Source organism: Chiroxiphia lanceolata, chromosome Z (assembly GCF_009829145.1).
Source record: "Chiroxiphia lanceolata isolate bChiLan1 chromosome Z, bChiLan1.pri, whole genome shotgun sequence".
Classification (NCBI taxonomy): Eukaryota; Metazoa; Chordata; class Aves; order Passeriformes; family Pipridae; genus Chiroxiphia; species Chiroxiphia lanceolata.
This window is the reverse complement of record NC_045671.1, coordinates 58,955,418-58,960,039: the sequence shown is the minus strand read 5'-3', so window position 1 is coordinate 58,960,039 and position 4,622 is coordinate 58,955,418. Positions and strand designations below refer to the sequence as shown.

Sequence of the window (4,622 nt, the reverse complement as noted above, 5' to 3'; positions counted from 1 at the left end):
TACACAGAAGTCAAATTTTCTATGGTTAACAAGAAACCATATAGTACATATCTCAGCAAATAAATGGGGATTAGTAACATCTTGAAGAAAGGAAGCCTCAAGACATGAGACAAACCCTGCTGCATAACACGAATCACAAATGTTAATCGACTGATCACAAAAAAGGCAATATAAATGACAGCAAGTTCTAGGACCTGTACTGAACCATGGCTTATGGTTTGTACCTCTTTGTCCCATTGTCCTGTGACAGGCTTTACTCATGTCACTGCAGCTGCTTTGGACCACCCAGATGCATCAGCAAAGACAGTAAGGCCGTTTACTGGTTGGTGTCAACATTGGTGTGTGACTTTTGAGGTGGGTTACCCATTTCTGCCCAAAGTCTATGTTTAGGATAATGAATTGAAATGTCACCATGGTAATCTGCCAAGGCTGCCTGGAATCTAGCATCTTCTGCTAGTAGCCAGTCAAGGTTGTCCTTTGTCACTGGGATGTAGATGGTTGCAGGATCCTGTCTGTCCAGCTCCTGTAGACGCCCTCTGCCTTTAATGACAAGCTTAGTAAACATTTCATTAATCATCCACACAGCCTTTGGTGGTAAGCGGGGCAAAAATAGCCACTCTAGGATCCTCAGGGGATCAGACTAGACCTGATCCCACTGGAACAAAACTGCAAAGGGCTGGAACCTGCTAAAAACAAGTGCAAGGCAAATGTGAAGGTCAGGATGTCACCATCTGCCTTGTCTGCTCTTGATTGCCTAAGAACATGTCTTTAAGGCCTGTTTTGCCTCTGTAGTTAAGGACCAAATGGAGGTTAGATCTGGATCGCCTTTGAGCAGTTCGAAAAGAGGATGAAGCTCCTCTGTAGTTACGCCTAAGACAGGTCGTAACCAGTTAAGAGCTCCTAAGAGTTGCTGTAAGTCATTTAAAGTTAAAGTGTCTTTTACCTTGATTGTCAGTGGCTGTGGTGTGATTTCCTGCCACTTGATCCTCCATCCAAAGTAGGCTCGGGGTTGAGCTTGCTGGATCTTCTCTGGAGCAATCTGCAACCCTGCTTCTTGGAAAGCATTAGTCAGAGCAGTTATGACGCATTGTAATTCAGACTCCTTGGCTGCAGCTACTAAGATGTTATCCATGTAATAATAAATAATAGCTCAAGGATGAAGTTTTCTGACAGGGTGGATAGCCTTAGCCACAACAGTCTGGCAAATAATCAGACTACTGCGCATACCCTGGGGCAAAATCACCCAGTGTTATCTTTGCATAGGCTTTGCATGATTTAAAGTAGGGATTGAGAAGGCAAAACATGGGGCATCGTCAGGGTGTAGGAAAATAGTGAAGAAACAGTCCTTTAGGTCAATTACCATTAATGGCCATCCTGCTGGAAGCATAGCAGATGAAGGGAGTCTTGGCTGTAAAGCACCTATAGGTTCTATGACTGAATTGACTGATCTAAGATCCTACAGCATACACCATGTGCCACTTTTTTCAGAATGCAGAATACAGGAGTGTTCCATGGATTGGAGGCTGGCACTATATGTCCTGCATTTAGTTGCTCTTGGACTAGGTTACTCAGGTAAACAAGTCGTTCCTTTTTTAAGGGCCACTGATTGACCCATATAGGGTGATTGGTTCTCCATGTCAGTTTAATCTGTCCTTGGAATGGCTGGTCAATGGCCCTCACTGAAAATCCTGAGCATCCTTTGTCGCAATTTGCATGACAGTGCCAAACTGGCCTAATACATCTCTCCCCCACAGAGTACACGGGATAGGAGCAACAAAAGGTGCTATTTTGGCAATAGCCAAATAGCTATTGCCCCTCTGGTCCCAATACTTGTGCACTTGTGCACTCTGCCTAGACTTTTGCATACCTCCAACCCCTTAAATAGCTGAAACAGGAAATACAGGGGGCCAGTCAGTGTCCTTTATGATAGAGACGGCCACACTTGTGTCCATTAAGCCTTTAAATCTTCATCCGCCTATGTGACAAGTCATTATAGGTTGTGCTGCAGAGATAGCCCTTGCCCAAAATATTTGCAACTCGCCTGTACTCCCAAAAGACCCAAAGCCTCTTTCCCCTTCCCCAGGTGGTGACACACTGTAGCAGGGGATTAACTGGACAAGTCGTTGTCTCTCAGGCATGTAGCAGGGAGGCATCTGTGTCCATGTCATAATTTGTATTTCGCCTTGACAGTCAGAATCAATCACTCCAGGTAGGACAAAAAAACCCATCCTAGTGGCTGATGAACGTCCAACTAGAAGGGCACGGATCCCTAGGTCTAAGGGTCCCCAGACTCCTGTGGGAATCAACATTACAGCAGTGGAAGTTATGTTTACTGGTTGATCGGAGGCCAAGTCCAGGTCTGCACTTCCTGCCATGGCAGTGAGTAACTCACTAACTGATTTTCTTGAGCTGTATTTATTTGATGGACCAGGGCGTGCAGCTTCACACCTCATCTCCAGTTTCCCTGATGGGAAGGGTTTTTCTTCAGGTTAACTCAAATCTGACCTTCACTAGACCACCACTTCCCTTTATGACATTTTTAGCATACTGCTGAGGGGGGTTTTTTAGGACAGTCCTTATAGAAATGATCAGCAGCCCCACATCGGTAGCAGCCGCTTTTCCCTTTCATTTCGTCCTGTATCCTCAGCTGGGCACTTAAGGCCATTGCTAGAGAAGCAGTATGATGTTCAATTGATCCAACATTGTGACATGCTCAGACCATTTCAGCAATCATGCATCTTTCCCTTTTAGGGATGGTCTACAAGGCTCGCTGACAGTCATTGTTGGCATTCTTTTAGGCGAACTGCCTGAAAAGCAATTCTCTGGTTTTCTATCTGCCTGCTTAACGAAGCTTGTAGCTGATTGAGAAACTGTGAAAAAGATTCCGTCAATCCTTATAGGACCTTTGCAAAGGATAGGTTGCTATCTTTGTCAGTGCTAGGAAGCCTCCTCACTGCCTTCAAAGCCATTTTCGCAATTACCTCATATGTCTCTTGAGGATAGCCAACCTGGTTTCAGGTGCTGTAAAAGCTCCTTCCCCCACCAAATGGCCACAAGTCATGCCTGCCTGCAAGCCACTAGGATCATTTACATAAGCTACACAATTCATCCAAAAGTTGGTGAGCCAAACACTGTATTGTGTTGTTGTTAAGACCATTTTTAACCACGTCTTCCAGTCATGGGGGGTAAAGACCTATGTAGTACTCAATGTCTCCAAATACGAAAATGTATGAGACAAGGAAATGCCACTTTCTTTAACAATTTGCCTCAGTTCCTTAGACGCGTCATAAGGCAAGCTTTGGAACTGAGGGTTTTGCTGCGGGTGGTAAATGACTGGACATGGATTTATAACTTTCCAATCTCCTGTCCACATCACTTCCTCTCCACACCTTTCCCATCAGCCTACTGACGTACCTGCGGTCGTACACTCATCCTCACCCAGAGGAACCATAGCTGATGCCTCTCTTGCATCTTCCAATGCCTCACTACCCACTATATCGATGCACTCAGCTCCCGGTAAAGGCATGCCAGAAGATGGCGACCGTGACAGAAGAGACAAACTCTCCCTGTTCATGCAGTTGGGATAAGATGGCTGTGGGGCCAGAATAGACAACCCTAGTTCCAGTTCCCTGCATGCACAAGATTGCGGCACCCATGCCGTGACCCGCTCACCACATGGTTGTGACTGAGCAGCGACGGAGGGGGGGGAGCTGTCTGGGATTCTCTCCCCCACACCGTGGCTGGAATTCAAAAATCACTCCTCTGTAATGGCTCCACAGTTTGAATTTCGTGCTCCATCACCACAGCCCATGCACACACAAAAGCTTGAGCTAGGGCCATAACTTACATTGTTCCCCTCCTGTTCCTGCCCGTGGAAAGTCCAACCCGAATCCGTTATTAAGTCCTCCTGCCTATTTTCCTCCCGGGTAGCCCTTGGTTCCCTCCCACTCCCATCTCTAATCCCAATCTCTGGGGTACACCAACGCCTACCAGCATTAGTGGGGGGTGCAGGAAAATTGATATCTATTTCTATGGAGGGATTTGGCTGCCTTTGAGCATTTTGCAGAGCATTCATAACCTGTGTCCAGGTGGGCAAGCATTTAAAAGCTTCTATGTGACCAAACATTGATCTTTCTCTCATTTTTCTCCCAATTCTTTGCCAGATGGTTACATTTAAGGCTCCAACCACTGGAAGCCCTGGTGCAATTACTTTTAACCATTGCAACAGTTTGATCATGTTGTCTTGCGTGATTTCTGTGGGATACTGTCTTAACAATAGGCACATGGCTTCTGCATCCTTGTCTATCGCCCTGGAACTTGAACTTCCCATGCCAGCTTCTTACCTCAAGTTCTCTGCAGCCTTCTGATCCAAAGATAAGGCCCAGAAAATGAAACATTTCATTATATAAAATGACATTTGAAGTAGAAAGGCACGTGGAAATTAGGATCAACTAGGACCAAAGTACATGGACATGATAAAACTGTTTTATCATAGGGAAGTGATAAACAGGTGAAGGTAACTCTGGAGACTGAAAAAGAGATTAAAGAAATGCAATAGATTAAATCACTTACCAAAATTTGAAAGCTGCAGAGATACATGTAAATTAAAACAAAATAAATTG

General features: G+C 45.2%; 1 pseudogene; it reads right to left on the bottom strand.

The window, feature by feature from the left end:
• Positions 1-754: 754 nt before the first annotated feature.
• On the bottom strand, positions 755-4,330 carry LOC116781102 (annotated as a pseudogene).
• Between the last annotated feature and the right edge of the window lie 292 nt (positions 4,331-4,622).